The sequence below is a fragment of the Palaemon carinicauda genome, chromosome 3, assembly GCF_036898095.1.
Source record: "Palaemon carinicauda isolate YSFRI2023 chromosome 3, ASM3689809v2, whole genome shotgun sequence".
Taxonomy (NCBI): domain Eukaryota; kingdom Metazoa; phylum Arthropoda; class Malacostraca; order Decapoda; family Palaemonidae; genus Palaemon; species Palaemon carinicauda.
In genome coordinates this window covers 87,349,674-87,369,614 of record NC_090727.1, presented here as the reverse complement: position 1 = coordinate 87,369,614, position 19,941 = coordinate 87,349,674, and the positions used below count along the sequence as shown (strand labels likewise).

General features: G+C 41.6%; 1 long non-coding RNA gene across 1 annotated transcript in view; it reads right to left on the bottom strand.

Annotated features, from left to right (window-relative positions):
• LOC137638368 (uncharacterized) overlaps positions 1–17,216 on the bottom strand; it is a 43,142-nt gene extending 25,926 nt beyond the window's left edge. Inside the window, exon 1 of the long non-coding RNA XR_011044119.1 lies at positions 17,124–17,216. This is a non-coding gene — a long non-coding RNA (uncharacterized lncRNA). The remainder of the gene's footprint in view (positions 1–17,123) is intronic.
• Positions 17,217–19,941: the final 2,725 nt, after the last annotated feature.

Here is a 19,941-nt window from a genome sequence, read left to right as displayed (position 1 = left end):
AAGGTCCAAACCTCTGTGGCGGAGAACTGAAGCCAACATACTTCTGTACCCTTTAATCGTCGGAGCCGAAAGGGATCTCACATTCCTTAGATGTAATAGGAAGTCAGCTACTTGGGTTACAGAGGTATTGGTAGAGGAAACTGCATTGGCTCTGCACCAGCTTCGGAAGACTTCCCACTTGGATTGGTAGACTCTACGAGTGGATACCCTCCTTGCTCTGGCAATCGCTCTGGCTGCCTCCTTCGAAAAGCCTCTAGCTCTAGCGAATCTTTCGACAGTCTGAAGGCAGTCAGACGAAGAGCGTGGAGGTTTGGGTGTACCTTGTTTACGTGAGGTTGACGTAGAAGGTCCACTCTTAGAGGGAGAGTCCTGGGAACGTCGACCAGCCATTGTAGTACCTCTGTGAACCATTCTCTTGCAGGCCAAAGGGGAGCAACCAGCGTCAGCCGTGTCCCTTCGTGCGAGATGAACTTTTGAATGACTCTGTTGATGATCTTGAACGGCGGGAATGCATATAGGTCGAGATGGGACCAATTCAGCAGAAAAGCATCCACGTGAACTGCTGCTGGGTCTGGAACTGGGGAACAGTACAAAGGAAGCCTCTTGGTCATGGAGGTGGCGAACAGATCTATCGTAGGCTGACCGCACAAGGTCCAAAGTCTGTTGCACACGCTCTTGTGAAGGGTCCATTCCGTGGGGATGACTTGATCTTTTCTGCTGAGGCGATCTGCTGAGACGTTCATGTTGCCCTGAACGAACCTCGTTACCAGAGTGAGATTTAGACTTCTTGACCAAATGAGGAGGTCCCTTGCTATCTCGTACAGGTTCCTCGAATGGGTCCCTCCCTGCTTGGAGATGTAAGCCAAGGCTGTGGTGTTGTCGGAGTTCACCTCCACCACCTTGCCTTACAGGAGGGACTTGAAGTTCATTAAGGCCAGATGAACTGCCAGCAGCTCCTTGCAGTTGATGTGGAGCGTTTCCTGTTCCTTGTTCCATGTTCCCGAGCATTCCTGTCCGTTCAAGGTCGCGCCCCAGCCCGAGTCTGATGCGTCCGAGAAGAGATGAAGATTGGGGGTCTGAATCGCTAACGATAGACCCTCCTTGAGAAGGATGTTGGTTTTCCACCACAAGAGGGTAGTCTTCATCTCTTTGGTGACAGGAATAGAGACTGCTTCGAGCGTCAAATCCTTGTCCCAATGAGCTGCTAGATGGAATTGGAGAGGGCGGAGGTGGAGTCTCCCTAACTCGATGAACAGGGCTAACGATGACAGGGTCCCTGTTAGACTCATCCACTGTCTCACCGAGCAACTGTTCCTCTTCAGCATGCTCAGGATGCATTCTAGGGCTTGGCTTATCCTTGGGGCCGATGGAAAAGCCCGAAAAGCCTGACTCCGAATCTCCATTCCCAGGTAAACGATGGATTGGGAGGGAATGAGCTGGGACTTTTCTAAGTTGACCAACAGACCCAGTTCCTTGATCAAGTCCAAAGTCCAGTTGAGACTCTCCAGACAGCGACGACTTGTGGGGGCTCTTAACAGCCAGTCGTCTAAATAAAGGGAGGCTCTGATGTTCGATAAGTGGAGGAATTTTGCAATATTCCTCATCAGATGCGTAAACACCATAGGAGCTGTGCTTAGGCCAAAACACAGGGCTTGGAATTGGTACACAACCTTTCCAAAAACGAATCTCAGGAAAGGTTGGGAGTCTGGATGAATAGGAACGTGAAAGTAAGCATCTTTCAGATCCAACGAGACCATCCAGTCCTCCTGCCTGACCGCTGCTAGGACCGACTTCGTCGTCTCCATAGTGAACGTCTGCTTGGTGACATAAGCATTGAGCGCGCTGACGTCCAGCACCGGTCTCCAACCTCCTGTCTTCTTGGCCACCAGAAAGAGACGGTTGTAGAAGCCCGGGGATTGATGGTCCCGGACTATCACCACTGCCTTCTTCTGTAACAGGAGCGACACCTCCTGGTGTAACGCTAGCCTCTTGTCCTTTTCCTTGTAGTTGGGAGAGAGGTTGATGGGAGAAGTGGTCAGAGGGGGATTGCGGCAGAATGGTATCCTGTAACCCTCCCTTAGCCACTTGACAGACTGGGCGTCTGCACCTCTTCTTTCCCAAGCTTGCCAGAAGTTCTTGAGTCTGGCTCCTACTGCTGTCTGGAGAGGAGGAGAGTCAGTGTTTGCCTTTTGAAGTCTTGGGACCTTTCCTAGACCTGCTCCTGGAAGAGTCTGGACGGGTACTTCCTCGGCTGGGGGCTCTGCCACGAAAGGGCGGAATAAATCTCGTAGCAGGAGTATCGGCCACTGGGGTGCGGTAAGTTCTGGGAACTGAAGGAGCAACCTTAGCCTTACGAGCTGAAGAGGCCACAAGGTCATGAGTGTCCTTCTGAATAAGGGCCGCAGACAATTCCTTGATAAGCTCCTCAGGAAACAGGAACTTAGAAAGCGGAGCAAAAAGTAACTGAGACCTTTGACAAGAGGTGATGCCAGTAGAAAGAAAAGTGCAAAGTTGTTCCCTTTTCTTGAGTACTCCTGAAACAAACATTGATGCAAGTTCGCCGGACCCATCCCGAATTGCTTTATCCATACAGGACATTATAAGCATGGCTGAGTCCTTGTCCGCAGGGGCAGTCTTCTTGCTCAAGGCCCCCAGGCACCAGTCGAGAAAATTGAAAATCTCAAAGGCACGAAAAATACCCTTTAAGAAGTGGTCTAAGTCGGAAAAGGTCCAGCAGACCTTAGAGCGCCTCATAGCTGATCTATGTGGAGAGTCGACCAAACTTGAGAAGTCAGCCTGGGCAGAGGCAGGGACTCCCAAGCCTGGTTCCTCTCCTGTGGCATACCATACGCCCGCCTTAGAAGTCAGCTTAGTAGGAGGGAACATAAAAGAAGTCTTCCCTAGTTGCTGTTTGGACTGCAACCAATCCCCTAATATTCTTAAAGCTCTCTTAGAGGATCTAGCAAAGACGAGTTTAGTATAGGCCGACTTAACAGGTTGCATGCCTAGCGAAAACTCAGATGGAGGAGAGCGAGGGGTAGCAGAAACAAAATGATCCGGGTAAACCTCTCTGAAAAGAGCCAGGACCTTGCGAAAGTCAATGGAGGGAGGAGAAGACTTGGGTTCCTCCACGTCCGAAGAGGGATCATCTAGGTGCGCAGCTTCCTCTTCAGAAACCTCATCACCAGAGTGTTGCGAAGCGAGAGGTAAAGTTACAGCGGTGTGCTGAACAGCAGAATCTTGACAAGCGGGTGCATAAACACTTGCGGTTTCATCCTCAAGTCTCTGTTGAAGAGGATGAGGGCTGGTAACGACAAAGTCAAGAGGTTGGGATGAAGGAGGTTCTGCGGCGGTTTGAGGAGCAAGTGTGGAGAGAGGCGACTGTATTAAAACCTGAGGTTCAGGCTGCAAAGACTGGTCAGGTAGAGTAGAGGAAGGTAGGTGCATGCGTTGAGGTGGCTGACTCCTAGCATGAGTTTCCTGTCTCAAGAGTTGCGCTTGCTTCAAGGGTTGAGGTGGATGCGCAGTAGCAGGTTCCTGTCTCACGAGTTGAGGTTCTTGAGGTGAGAGCTGCGAGAGTTGAGGTAGTAGCTGCGCAGAACGCAGTTCCTGTCTCACGAGTTGAGGTTCCTGAGGTGCTAGCCTCAAGAGTTGAGGCTCTCGCCTTGAGGAAAGTTGAGGTAGCAGCTGCGAGAGCTGAGGTGGCTGACTCAAGGATGGTAGAGGTTGTCGTACCTCAAGAGGTTGTTGCCTCGAAGATGGTCTAACCGCAAGAAAATCTTGCCTCAAAGCATAAGACTCCTGTTCCCATTGCTGAGGTTGCCTTAAGGAAGGCGGAGGTTGCTGCACAACGCTGGTAACTGGCAACTCCGAACGCGGTAAGGTAGCCTGAGGAACCTCAACTTCGTACGCCTGGCAGACTGGACTGCGGTGAGGCGGAGCGCTCGCAGGAGGAGGTGTAACCTTCTCTGCCTGAAACTCACGCATTAAGACCGCAAGCTGCGACTGCATGGACTGCAGCAAAGTCATCTTGGGATCAGCAGACGATAAGGTCTGTTGAGGCAAAACCTTAACAGAAGATGAGGTCTGTTGAGGCATCGCCTTACCTCTCTTAGGAGGTGTGCAGTCACCTGATGACTGCGGAGAGTCAGAGCTAACCCAATGACTGCATCCGGGTTGTTGAACTCTTGAGGTCTGGACTTTACGTTTAAGAGGTCTTGAGACCTGAGTCCAGCGTTTTCTCCCCGAAATTTCTTCTGCAGACGAGGAAAATAAGGGCTCAATCGTCTGCGGGTGGGAGTGACGGTCTCTGTAAGACACGCCCGCAACCACCGAGGATACTTCTGTGCGCCGATCAAGGCCTGCCGAACCCTTTTGCCCTTCGACATTGCTTCTCCCCTGGGCTTGGGAGCTTGCAAGAGGTCCCGGACTGGGAGGACGACTGGCACGCACAGAAGTACCCTCACGCACAACACTGACACTAGCACTCGGCACCGCACTGACACTAGCACTCGGCACAGCACTGGCACTACCACTTCCCACTGCACTTTTGACCTTAAGTTCCTTGACGTCCGCCAAGAGGAACTTGTGGTCACTCACTACCGATTCCACTTTGTCACCTAAAGCCTGAATGGCACGCAAAACATCGGACATATCAGGCTGAGCACAAATAGTAGGATCGGGGGTAGCCACTACAGGGGGAGGAAAAGGTTGAGGATCATGAGGTGAGGAATAAAGCGAAGAGCGAGCAGAACTCCTCCTAACCCTCTCTCTCTCTAACTTAGTGGTATATTTAAGGAATCGAACAAACTCAAGTTCCGAAAGTCCGGCGCATTCCTCACATCGATCTTCCAACTGACAGGCTATTTCCCTACAGTCGGAACAAGAGGTGTGAGGATCAACCGAGGCCTTCGGAATACGCCTATTACAAGACCTACATCGTCTATGGGGAGGGGCTTGAGAAAGGTCGGACATCTTGAATCAAAGAGCTAGTCAAGGGGGATTCCAAATAAAGCAAAAGATCGTTAACCATTAATCAAATCAAATAAAAGCTATCTAAGCTAATAGAAAAGTTTCCAGTATAGCGAAAGCTGAAATCTTAGAGCAATACTTCACCAAAAACCGTGAACAATACTCCAAAATTATAAGCGTATCCATGAACGTCTTGCCGGAAGCACGACAGAGGAAAAATTGAGGTGGTGTCAACAAGAAGTACTGCAGTACCTGGCCACAGGTGGCGCTGGTGAGTACACCCCCTTCTAGTATAGTGATCGCTGGCGTATCCCTTCCGTAGAATTCTGTCGGGCAACGGAGTTGACAGCTACATGATTATCGGGTAAGTTTAATATTGAAAACTTGTAGTCAATATCTCAATGTAAATAAAGAGGGAATAAATACTAAACCTAAAGCGTGGCTGTTATAAAACGAAAGCATTGGAGGTCGTGTATGGACTCAACTGCATGAGACGTCATTTACAGTTACATACTAATAAGATTCTACGCCACGAGAGAGAGAGAGAGAGAGAGAGAGAGAGAGAGAGAGAGAGAGAGAGAGAGAGAGAGAGAGAGAGAGAGAGAGAGAGATATGCTGTCAGGGTAGGTATTCATCCAAACCCAATTAATCTATTTCTGAGCAAAGTGAGAATCTGCTCTGGGTTATCTTTGTCGAAGGATTGAAGTACCCTTGTAAAAATATGGAATTCCCTACCGCTGATATAAGGTATCAACGTTAGTTTCAATCTGAACCAAAAATATGGCCAAGTTGTTATTGTCAATATGTGAGATGCTGAATTCTTTGGAAATTATACGATGGAATTAATTAAATTAGATACGAAAGGTCCTGTGGAGAGTAGGGTTCCCCTGCAGTAAAGGACCAGATAAGCAACCCTTAAAGTAAAGTGAGTAAAGTTGAAGGGGCAACGAAATTAAACAACTCTGAACTAAGCAGTATTTCTGCTAGAGATCCACCCGTGAAACTTTCGAGTTTACGAATAGGATAATTGTTAAATAACTGAAATTAACAAAAAAATATGTTGCGAGAGAGAGAGAGAGAGAGAGAGAGAGAGAGAGAGAGAGAGAGAGAGAGAGAGAGAGAGAGAGAGAGAGAGGAGAAATGTTGGGCATAGCTAATAAGGAGAGCAGTCTGAACTAGGTTGTAGACACCGAGGAAATAATTTGAATTTATTCATTTTAACAAAAAATGCAAAGCTGCACGATGACAATTTCCTAGGGCTATCGTTTAGTGAAACTATGGAAAAATAGTTTAAACAAATATCAGGGACAGTGTAGGCCATACGCTAAATACCTATGAATATATACCATAACCTGATCTTGTAGGTCCTGTAGGGCACAGGAAAACAGCACTTAAAGTTAAGTAAATGAGTGATTTCTGTGTACTCTGTGTGTAGGATGAATTTTTACAAAGGATTAATTTTGTCTAAGCAAACTAATGAAATATTTATGTTATATATATGCTGTGTATGTGTCACGGTGGATTTTTCTTTTCCTCCTGACATAAATTTTTGTTATTCATCAAAAATGAACTTGACATTCGACGTGTAAGAGAGAGACTTGATCCTTACCTGGTTTTCTTCATTTAAAAATGTTGTACACTGTTCCATAATTCGATCTTCCAGACCGAGTCCACGATCACAGATCTCTCAGACTGATTTCATGATCACCGGTCTCCAAGACTGGTTCCCTGTAATTATTACAGTTATTTAATTTTTCTATTCTTCAAATAATAATGCCTACCTCTAAAAGCTTTGGGAGCCTTTGTAGGGTGACAGCCAGATCCTGTAGAAAACGGGAATATTCTGAACTGTGGCCGTCGTTCTAAAAACGATATTGGCGGGAGAAGCTAACTTAAAAAACCCACTTAACCTATTATTATTATTATTATTACTTACTAAGCTACAACCCTAGTTGGAAAAGCAGTATGCTATAAGCCCAGGGGCTCCAACAGGGAAAATAGCTCAGTGCGGAAAGGAAAAAAGGAAAATAAAATATTCTAAGAAGAGTAACAACAATAAATATCTCCTATATAAACTATAAAAACTTTAACAAAACAAGAGGAAGAGAAATAAGATAGGAGAGTGTGCTCGAGTGTACCCTCAAGCAAGAGAACTCTAACCCAAGACAGTGAAAGGCCATGGTACAGAGGCTATGGCACTACCCAAGACTAGAGAACAGTGGTTTGATTTTGGAGTGTCCTTCTCCTAGAAGAGCTGCTTACCATAGCTAAAGAGTCTCTTCTACCCTTACCAAGAGGAAAGTGGCACTGAACAATTACAGTGCAGTAACCCCTTGGGTGATGAAGAATTGTTTGGTAATCTGTGTTGTCAGGTGTATGAGGATAGAGGAGAATATGTAAAGAATATGCCAGACTATTCAGTGTGTATGTAGGCAAAGGGAAAATGAACCGTAACCAGAGAGGAGGATCCAATGTAGTACTGTCTGGCCAGTCAAAAGACCCCATAACTCTCTAGCGGTAGTATCTCAACGGGTGGCTGGTGCCCTGGCCAACCTACTACCCTCTATGCTAAAGGCTGTATCCTTTCCCAGGGAGGCTGCCCCCCCCCCCTCCCTTACACAACAGTTTCCTTACCTACGAGTACGACGGGAGAAGCTAACTTAAAAAACCCACCTAACCTATGCTAATAGCCGTGTCATTACGTAGACCATTTCCAAACGTCTTTATTCTATACAAGATAACATTCGGAGCGATAATAAGCAAATTAGGACGCTTGGCCGTAGCGCTACAAACTACCCAAGCTTTGTAATAAAGTAAAAAAATATATAATTACTATGCTTCAGTTTCAAAACAAAATTACAGGACACTTCTATTTAATAATTTTACAATAATATGAAACAATAGTTTTCAATTTCCCTAAAGAACAAATAATATATGTGAAAATAGAGGAGGTTACCTTCAAGGTTTAAGAGGCAAAGGAAATCTCACAAGGTTAAGCGAGGTAAATTAGGCTAATATGCCCTTTAACGCAATATGGCATAGGCTAGGCCTCCTTAAACCTCTTTAAAAATACCCTACTCAAGGTTTATAGGCAATTCTAGGCTAGCCTATAGAAGGTTTCTGTGGCCACTGTGCTTAGGTTAGGGAGGGTATAGGAGGACATAGGTTAACTCATATACCTAACGAGGAGGGTATAGAAGGACATAGGTTAACTCATATACAATACCTAACGAGGAGGGTATAGAAGGACTTAGGTTAACTCATATACCTAACGAGGAGGGTATAGAAGGACATAGGTTAACTCATATACAGTACTTAACGAGGAGGGTATAGAAGGACATAGGTCAACTCATATACCTAACGACATTGAATAATTTCTATAGCCTAAACTATTTTCCAAAGGAAATATAACCATTCAGTTGATAAGAAAAATATCTGCTGGGCTTTCAGAAACAATTGTATAGCCCAATCTAAGATCGTAAACAATGGAATTTTCCATGGGAGAGAGGGAAAGGGGGAGTCCCGATGTGTCCTACAGGTCGGCTACTTCGTGACGCCCTCTTGGCATTGAAAATAAATATACATATAAGGAACCATTACTTTTCGTACAGTTAATATGGTTTTCAGGGAAACGAGGAGGCCGTAATGTTACTAACATGTTCACATCCCCTGATTGAGGGTATACTCACAGTATATTGCTGGTCGACCTGTCCCGGGAGCGCTCCCACTGTGACACCTTGATCCACGCTAATGAGTGACCACCTGCTCTCCAACCCCCGGCCTCACCTCTCCACCACCACCACACACGACCGACACTTCAAACCATCAAACAACCCACAAACATTCCCCTCTCTCTTTTCTTTTCTTCCAATAAAACATACAATGCCATATTAAAAAGGTCACTCAAAACTAGCAATATCTAAAACCAAAACCTTTATAGCTACAATTCCATAAAATTTCAAGACTGAAAATCAGCCACGTTTAAAACCTAGACTTTCTTGTCCACACAAGACATCTAAAATAAAGATCCATCAATCGTAAAATATGTGAGTGAACACACCAACAAGACAACACTCAACCAAGCAACAACATTTAGATCTCAATATTCCCAAAGCGACCTGTACGAAATACAGTAAGCAACTGATCACCTGATACTCCCCTTTTTGTCAGCAATTAGCAAGCTGGGATGATCCTGGTAACCATTTGACTTGTTTTACGTCATTTTTTAACATCTTTATTGCTCCAAGATCAATTCTCAATTTTCTATCACTTACCAGTTTAGTAGAATAAATAGCCTACACCAAACTCTTATTATCCACTTAACCAACAACAGGAACTACGACACTGGTGTCAATTTTCATCAACATTGATCTAAGGTAAAGTGCCTCCTCCAATCCTTCCAACAATGCTAAAGTCTCAGCCACCAAGGTCGATCTAACTACCCTCTTTACCTTATTTGCATACCAGGTAAGAGGGCTGGATCTATTCCCATTAGTAACAAAAATAACAAAACCCAAAGAACTACTAACCCCATCAGGTAAATTAGCCAATGATGCATCAGTAAAAACATACAAAGACCAAGGATTATCTATGCATGGGAACAGAATATAAGACTCACTCTCTTGTAGCCTTCTCAAAACCTTTCTAGCCTTAACCCTGGATAGGTTCGGTGGGTCGTTTGCGACCCCGAGCGTCAAAAAAAAAACAGGTTTTTCTCACGTGACTAACCCCTGTGACTGAATTTGTGAGTGATCGACCTGCAGGAGGTGTCTCCCCTACACGCTCTAGTAGTGTCCAGATGTACATTGCTGTAGCTGTACTCCTTCCCCGATTTCTGAGACGCGTCGGGGTCGTTCGCGTCCGAGTTTACCCTTCTGAGGTAGTTTGCATAATTATCAAAGTTATTACGTATTATGAAATTGTCGTAGAATGGTGCAACTTGTATAGGTTATCAGTTGTGGAAAGTCTTGGTGGATTGTTTGGCTACCATGTGCATGTTTTTTTTTTTTAGTTAAAATGTCGTTCATCACCACGAGGACCATTTTACCGCGAGTGCCCCTTTTCCATTTTTTTTCATTTTTTTGCCAAGTCATTTTTCCGTAAGATATTGCCAAATAGTGTCGTAAAACTTTTGCTTGTTTAGTGTTGGAAAGTGTGTCTAGATGATCTGGCTACCCATGCATGACTTTGTTTTTGTCAGATACGACGTAGTTATTGGTATATTGGGTATTTGACTGCGGTTACCAATTTCTGTTTTTTTTTCAATATTTGTAAAAATTACTACGTAGTAAGGAATTGCCGTATATTATTCATTTTTTTTTTCATGTTTATGTGTTAGAAAGTGTGCCTTGATGGTTGGGCTAACACGTGCATGTCTTTTTTTTTATCTAAGATGTCGTATATTAGAATGTCGGACATTTTACCGCGAGTGTCCCTTTTTAATTTTTTTTAATTTTTTTGCCAAGTCATTTTTCCGTAAGATATTGCGAAATAGTGTCGTAAAACTTTTGCTTTTTTAATGTTGGAAAGTGTGTCTAGATGATCTGGCTACCCATGCGTGATTTTGTTTTTGTCAGATACGACGTAGTTATTGGTATATTGGGTATTTAACTGCGGTTGCCAATTTCTGTTTTTTTTTTCAATATTTGTAAAAATTTACTACGTAGTAAGGAATTGCCGTATATTATTGATTTTTTTTTCATGTTTATGTGTTAGAAAGTGTGCCTTGATGGTTGGGCTAACACGTGCATGTCTTTTTTTTTTATCTGAGATGCCGTATATTAGAATGTTGGGCATTTTTCCGCGAGTGCCCCTTTTTATTTGTTTTGCATTTTTTTGCTTAGTCATGTTACCGTAAGGAATTGGCAAGTAGTGTCGCAAAACTTATATTTTTATAGTGTTGGACAGTGTTTCTAGATGATCTGGCTACCCATGCCTATTTTTTTTTTAGCCAGATATGGCGTATATATAAGTATGTGTTCGATTTTCCTGTGATTGCCATTTTTTCGTTTTTTCCCATTTCTTTCAAAATTACTACGTACTAAGGAACTATCACAGAGTAATATTTCATTTATATGTTTATTTGTCGGAAAATATGCCTTGATGGTTTGCCTAGCACGTGGCTGAAATTTTTTTTTCCTGAAATGCCGTATATTAGAATGGCCATTTTTCCACGAGTGCCCCTTTTTATTTGTTTTGCATTTTTTTGCTTAGTCATGTTACCGTAAGGAATTGGCAAGTAGTGTCGCAAAACTTATATTTTTATAGTGTTGGAAAGTGTTTCTAGATGATCTGGCTACCCATGCCTATCTTTTTTTTAGCCAGATATGGCGTATATATAGGTATGTGTTCGATTTTCCGGTGATTGCCATTTTTTCGTTTTTTCCCAATTCTTTCAAAATTACTACGTACTAAGGAACTATCACAGAGTAATGATTCCTCTAGATGTTTATTTGTCGGAAAATTTTGTTTACTTTTTTTTTGATTGAATATCATCAAATTTTTTTAGCTAAAATATTGTTTTACATTTTTTTTTTTCGATTTTATTTCCCTTCAAAAAAAATTTTTTGGGTCAGAATTTTAATTTTATAGTCGTAAAATAATCGACAATTATCCAGCAACCCACCATACAATTTTTATGCATATCCAATAATAATTAGATTAGTAAATAACACCTTGAAATTGACATACCCTTCCTACATTTCAAGTGGCAGATTAGGGAGTCTGAGTCAGTGTGGTTGGCGGCCATTTTGTGGACATATCCGAAGCGTAAGCTGCCCTATCTATATATATTCTTGTTCCCTATAGAATTTGTGATATTTTGGTATATTTTTACCTGCATAAATATCATATTATATATTAAATATATTAATTTTTTTACGAAATTTCCAAGTACTCAAAAAATTACCTTTAGATATGGCCCCTGATATAAATGTAATTTACAAAATAATGAAGATTTTTTTACATATTTCTATTTTAGGATAACATATGTTTATTCCCTAAAAAAATTAGCCACTTCCTATTTCATTTGGGTACCCAAAAAAATTCATGAAATTTGGACAATTTTTTTTGGCCAAAAAAAGTTACCCTTTTTTTCTCATTTCAGATCTTCACCTCCATGGGTCTGACTTCATCCAAAATACATCAAGATGTGTCCTAAACATTCAAGAATCAATTCCTAAAAGGATTTGTGTATATATGTATAAACTTTTTTTTTATGAATTTTTATGTCAGGTCTTTTTTTTTTCTACTTAATTTTTTAAAATATTTATAATAAATAGTTTTTCTGCAGATGAGTAGTATTTATCTTTACAGTTGTTTTAAGCATTCATTGAAGTTTTTTTTGGCAAAAGAAAAAAGGAGGTTACTGCAAAAACTGATTTTTCAAGAATTTTTTTTGGCGTCGGGGTCGTTCGCGTCCGAGTATACCCTTAAAGGGGTGTCCGAGGACCGTACCTATCCAGGGTTAACTAAATCCTCCACGGTTGCATGATTTACTCTAGTTGAAAGCTCCACCATATCGAAAGCCATATCAGGTCTTGAACCCAATACAATCCAATTTATTGCACCTACAATAGACCGATAACTTGTCTTCTCAAGTGCTGAAAGTTCCGCACCCCTTTGCGAAAGCCTTTCTTGATCTAATTGTTCCATCTCCACACTATCTACATAACTACTTTGATCAAGCAAAATACCCTGTTTACTTTGCACTACTCTAAAACCCACATAAGAAAAATTACCTCCCTCAACCCTACCGACAAGAAACCTCTCTCTCAATGGTTCATATAACTTCCTCCCTAAAAACACTCGTACCCGCAAGCAAAAAGTCATCTATGTGAGTAACCAAAATACCTTCAAGTTTTCCCTTTCCAGACAATTTGTAAAATAAACTTGGCTCAATAACACACTGTTGACATCCTAATCTTTGCATCTCCTCCCTAACACTCAAATAAAATTGTCTGGAAGCATCTCCCAAACCATAAAGGCACTTTTTTAGTTTCCACACCACACCCTCCACTCTCACCTCACAAGGAGGATGAATGTATACATCCTCTCAAGGTCCTTCCCTGAAGAAAAGCGGATTTAATATCCTTAGTTCTTATTTCCCACCCCAAACTAGCTACCACTGTCAAAAATAATCTGATGGCACTCTTACCCACTGTTGAGGAATCGCTCTGAAAAGTACTTTCTTCCTCAAAACCCCTCGCCACCAAACGTGCTTTTATCCCAGAATCCTTCCTAGTCAGAACCCATCTGGTTGAAATACACTTCTGACCCCAAAAAGGTACCTCCTCATAAGTGCCAAAGTCACATAGTCTTTTCAACTCTGCTTCCTGACACTCCGACGTGTTCTGTTCGGCTTTAGTAAGAGTTGTAGCACATATTTTCCAACAATCATTCTCTTGCCTTCGAAGTCTAATCTTAGGAACTGAAAGATTCTCACTTTCGTTTTCTGCTCCAACTGGCACCTCTGACTGCACCTCACTGCTTTAAACCCCATTATCAGTAGTATCGGCTTCCCTCAAATCTGACTGAGCAGACGATGTCAAGTCCCACTCCACATCAACATCTAACCCCCCCCCACCTTTATTACAAGTTCCCAGCACCATCAGATTTAAATTTCCCACTGAACTCCAACCCCAGCTTAATAAGTCTATTTGGTGATACTCTAACAATTGCACCCCCTTGCCTTACAAAGATCAACCTACCATCCTGACAAATCACCTTCCCAGGCCCAAGCCAACGATCATGACCCTCCCTTTTATAAAACACACAATCACCAGGCTGGAAAATTTGCTCTGCCACCCTAACCTTACTCCTCAGAGCCCTCCTCACTCTCTCCTCGGCTTTTGTCTGTATGAAGGCCTGCCTAGATGAATGTAGAGCACTAAGATGCCTAGCAAAAACCTCACTGGTGGTCTTGCCCTCCAATGCAGGAACCTTATCAGTCATAATGTTTGGAAGGTTAGGGTTTTCCCCAAAAACCAACTGGTGGCTGCTAAAGCCATTCCACATCTGGAGGGAATTTCTTGCCATATTTGACCAATTCAACAGCACATCTATAGGAGTTCGAGGATATTGAACTTTTAATTTAACAAGCATCATGTCAGTGACTGCATGTATTCGCTCACACAACCCATTCTGAAACGGACTTTCCGCAGCTGTTGTGTTAATCCTTATATCTAAAACTGAAGCTACATCCCTCATCTCATCTGAACTGAATTCCCCACCATTATCATGCAATACCCCCTCCATAACCCCAAAAGTTCCCACCCAAAGTTACATTATCTGATCAATCACATTAGTGGTTTTCTTCCTATCTATGAAAGCCGACTGTGTGTATCGAGACCACATATCTATAAGATAAAGAATCCATTTTCCCTCCTGCCAATGTTTCAAATCCATAGCAACAACCTGATTAAATTTTTTTGCCATGGTTAAACCAACCACTGGTATCGGTAGAGTTCTCTTGAATTGCTTACACAAAACATAGTTATTCTCAATTATCTCCAAATCACGGGCATACTGTTCCCGCCAGATCCCCGCATCCCTCAACAAAGCTTCCAGCTTGCTCTGCCCCGGGTGAGCAAACTGTCTATGCAACTTTAATAGGGTCTTTAATCTTTCACAATCTGAAAGCTCATCAAGTTTTACCGAGTTTACATACTCAACATTGACATCATTATCAAGAGGAACACAATAATGTCCACAAGAAGTAATATTCAAAACTACTGGTTTGCCTAAAATCTCCGCAGAGTCGTTTTCGATATCCATCTTTACCTTGGCAGTTTTCATAGCCTGCCTTGATAGCAACAAAGGAATGTCAGAATCAACTATGTCAGTTTTAATTGTTACCTTATTCCCAACTAAGGAAGCCGGTAGACTACACTCCCCAAGAGACTTCAACTGAGTACCCTCTCCAAATTTGAACACCCTATTACTATCTGTGGTCTCAACTAACAACCTATCCTCCTCACTCAATGTACTCAAATAACCCTGAAGCCATGTTTTACCACAAACGGTACTTGAACATGCACTGTCTAAAACAGCACAGCTACTCGCCTCAATCCCAAATCTTGCAATCTCGGACTTATCAAATCCCGTGAATAACACTATACTCTCATCAGCACTAGCACCCACTCCACACTCATTACTAACTTCATCAGACCCTTCACCCTGACTATAGTCCATTTCTTTTAGCGATGCAGATTTGCACCGACTCGCAGTGGTGCCCTTTTAGCTCGGAAAAGTTTCCTGATCGCTGATTGGTTGGACGAGATAATTCTAACCAATCAGCGATCAGGAAACGTTTCAGAGCTAAAAGGGCACCGCCGCGAGTCGGTGCAAATATGCATCACTAAAAGAAATGGACTATAGTTATGTGTACACGGTTTAATCTTTCCCAAAATGTCTAAAAGAACCGCAACTTTTGCAAGTTAAAGGTCGACCATCTGGTCCAGTTGGGTTCACAGGCTTCTCCCCACGCTTGCCAAAACCAGAGTACTGTATCTACTTACACCCCTGACACACCCAGTCTTTGTGTCACCATGCCATGGTCTAAAATTCCTTTGTCCAGAAGCTATATAGGTCGGTTCTAACTTAATAACCTCCGAATCCTGGCTAAGCCTATTCCCTCCACATATTCCCTCTCCTATGAATTTTTTTAGAGATCTCTTGGCCTGCTCATACAATGTGCTTTTCTCTTGATAATTCATACCAGAGATGACTAGCAATTTCTCTGCTTTATTCAACCTTGCCTTCCTCAGCAATTTGAATGCAAGAATTTCAGATGGCAATTTAAGAGTGTCAGTTTTAATTAGATTGTACTTGAGATCAAAATTAGTGATAAATTGACCAATATCCTCACTAGAACCTCTGCAATAGTCCTCAAAATCTTCAAACTTTTGCAAATTATCCTCCAATTCATCCTTCCCCAATTGTTCATCTAGAAATGTAATCAAACCCCTAACACCATCAACACCCTTTAGCGTATCCAAGCTTAGATTCTCAAAAACTTTCTCCCTCAAATTAAAATCATCAGTCTCAGGCAAACTCAAAGGCAACACAATACCCAGTTTCTCCTCTTTAACATCTGTTACCACTTGCCAAGCCTCTACTTCTTTCTTAAACTGAGAATAATTTTTATCGCTCCTAAATTGTGTAAGTGGAATTTTACCAGTCGCCATCTCAACACAATAATACAGTGGGTAGTATGTAGTGCTACGGTCAAGCATCCTAATTTGCTCCGACTGTTATCTAGTATAGAATAAAAACATTTGGAAATGATCTACGGATCTCAAATATGTTGTGTAAGGGGGGGGGGGGGCCCAGGGGGGCACAGCCCCCCTGGGTAAGGACACGGCTTTTAGCATAGGTTAGGTGGGTTTTTTAAGTTACCTTCTCCCGTCGTACTCGTAGGTAAGGAAACTGTTGTGTAAGGGGGGGTCCGGCCTGGAAAAGGATACGGCTTTTAGCATAGGTTAGGTGGGTTTTTTAAGTTAGCTTCTCCCGCCAAAATCGTTTTTAGAACGACGGCCACAGTTCAGAATATTCCCATTTTATACGGGATCTGGCCGTCACCCTACAAAGGCTCCAATACAGTTAAGCCTAAGTCACCTAAATCACAAAAAAATCTCTTCACTTCACACCTTAACACTACAGCAAACAACCCAATTAGACCTAGCCCAGCCTAACCTCAACCACGAAATCAATACCAATGCAACCAGCTCAGGTCTATAAGGCTAACACCAAAAAACTCAATATCCACACTTTAAATAATTAGGCTATACACTATTCGCACAATGGTCCGCTTTATGAAACAATCCTCCACAGAAAACGCAGCTATAAATAAAGCACTCTCTCCAACCCCCGGCCTCACCTCTCCACCACCACACACGACCGACACTTAAAACCACCAAACAAAAAACCCACAACCAACCCCCTCTCTTTTTTTTTAAAGACAAAAATGTATCATACTCAAGTGAATAAATAGGATGTCTTGTAAAAATGATGCAACACGACCACGAGGGTATATGCAAACTTTGCCGGCCATTGGCAAGCCACTTCATCCATTCTGATCGCTTTTCCTCTCTATCTATAACATAATATTCCCTATTCTTATAATAATCTTCTAGATTATAAAGAAGTCTTACCTTTGAAAAGGGATACGTCAATATCTTCTCTAATGACACAAAACAAATATCTTTAATGGACGGGGAAGCATGTCCTTTCGACCTCTCCTATGTTTACGTTTACGTTGTTGGGCGGAGGGATTCGCCTTTCCATCGGCCCCTCCTTGGTATTCTTCTTTATTCTAATTCTTTTATTTTCGTCTCTTTTTTCCACATTTGGTAGATATATTCTTTTCTTTTCTCTATTCCTTCTTTCTTGAACAGTACGTTTCCTATTACCTTCTTTTCTTCTTCATACGGCTGTTGCAATTCCACTATTTTTCTTCTTTCGTCGCTGAGGTCTGGACACTCAAGAATAAAGTGGGCGAGGTCTTCATTAACTGCCCCACATAGTTTGCATTCTACCCTACCTCCTGCTTCATGTCTTTTCCTATCGTTTAATTTCAAACAGTTGGCCTTAGCTCTATATATAATAATAGAATTAGGTTTGTTATCATAAAACATTTCATCTCCTATTTGCCCTTTTTCTTGTTCGTAATTTCTAAACTATTTTTCTCTTTTATCTCATCCCTCCACTTTTTACCATCTACTTCTCTAATTTTGGCCTTGAGCTCTCCTCTTCCCATATGGCCAAAACGAAAAAAAAGGAGGACTCAAGACCACGTATCAGATAGAGAAAGAAAAACATAAGAAGGGAATGGCAATAATGTTACATGCATTCGTTGATGAAATAAATGTTCTTTAAATGATTTTTATAATCAATATTACCAACAGAGATCATTTTAAAGATATTAGAGTCGGATGATGAATCAATTTCACAGGAAAAAAATCAAAATACCAAAAGGATAACATCCTCCCATTACATATGCTAAAGCAGTGGTTCCCAACCTTTTTTCTGTCATTTCCCCCCTGCACCCAGTTCAACCATCCAGATTTCCCCCTTCATGCCCCGCCCAGCCCTCATGCCCACTCGCCTGCCTTAGAAATGGACATGACACTCCAATTCTCCCCTTGAATATCATGTCTTTTTGAACTGATATGATCATATCACAATTGAATGGTTAACAACAAATTGCCGCACGTACTATGAGGACATTTTTAGCTTGTTTTAGTTAGTGGGTAGTGTAATTATTTCCCCCCTGGAAGCTTCAAATTTCCCCCAGGTTGGGAACCACTGTGCTAAAGAATCCACGAGAATAGTTAAAGATGGCTTCAAACTGTTGGAACCTAGATTTAGGTCCACTTTGGGCTTCAGAGCCTTTAAATATGCGGCCCCGAGACTTTACAATAAGCTCCCACGAAACATTCGAATGATTGAAGACATTAAGGCTTTCAAGAGGAAACTGAAGTCTTTTGACAGTAATGATTTGACAGTAAATGAACAATATGTGACTTGAAAGATAAAACACTCTGAACGAACAAGGTAAACGACAGCATGGGACCGGAAAAGCAGCCATCAAAGTAGAAGTAAAGTAGTTGTATCTGCGTGTCAACCAACGAATTATTTTGTGTATATGAACACCCTATGTCAAAGTAACTCTCCTACATCCATCACATAAAATTCGCGGCTCCTTCTTATGCATTTGCATGGCAATATATACACACATTAAGCACTCTTTTTCACGATATTTCATCACGAAGTTTTGACAATCTTAAGAATTTGAAAAAAATAATCAGTATCTCCATCAAATCGGAATATGTAACAGACCCAGTACCGGATTTTCAGATAAAATATTCATTAAACCATAAATAAAATGAGATATTCTAATTTCATCACTGGCTTTAGAAAGGACTTTAGGCCTCGAACTAGGCACTGACCGGCTAATGAGGTTTTTTCCCCTATGGCAATAACCACGATTAAAGTCGACTATGCAAGTCTTCTAGGGACTCAAAACCACATTGCAACAATGTCGTATTATTAAGTGATAAGACAAAATGGCTGTTGAGAAATCTCTTTAGATTATTTGGAACATATCACGCACTAAAAAAAAACGATTTTTTAAAACGTCAATAACAAAAATGTCTTCGCAAATTTAAGTCTTTTCAATGGGAATGGCTGTTAATTCAAATTACTAGCATTGACAGTAATACAAATCCGCAAAAACCTCAGAAATAAACCTGAAAATTATATATGGTCTTACCTTCATTGCATCCATTGTTCACAAAAGCACTAATTACAAAAAGCACGTCCGTCCTCTACCAAGTTAAGGACTAGAATGACTTTCCCAGGCGAAAAATTCATCCCTAGACAACCAACCCCCCTAGAAATTCCCTAAAGCAGAAGTCATTTCTTAAAGTATCTAACAAAATTTACTTAGAAATAGTTATTTTACATACTGTTGTATCTTCTATAACTAATATACCATGAATTTACTTTAGATAAATTAATTTAAGATCCCACAAACATAAAATATTTAGTTTTTTAGAATATTCAGAATTTAGGCCCTGGCAGGCAGGCAGACAGGTTAGAACACCCTGCACTGAAGGTGCAGGCCACGGGCTCTTGCGCCAAGGCAGCCCATAAAAACTTAGGCCCTAATTGTGTTTTGATGAAATGTGTTCCCTAAAAGATATACACACAAAATCATAATTATATTGGCATAACAAGCGAAGCTTAACAAGAAAGCAAACCATTTACAGAAAGTAAATAATGTTTTCATTGTTTTTTTTTTTTTATAAATTGAAACCAAACCAAATTTAAATTATTATTGAATATCTACCACTATAGAAAATTATTGTTATATCCTGAAGATTGAAGATTTAAGAAAGCTAATATTACATTTCCCCAAAAATTCCAAGATAATCAGGTACCCCAGTCTTATGCCGTAAACCGTAGAAA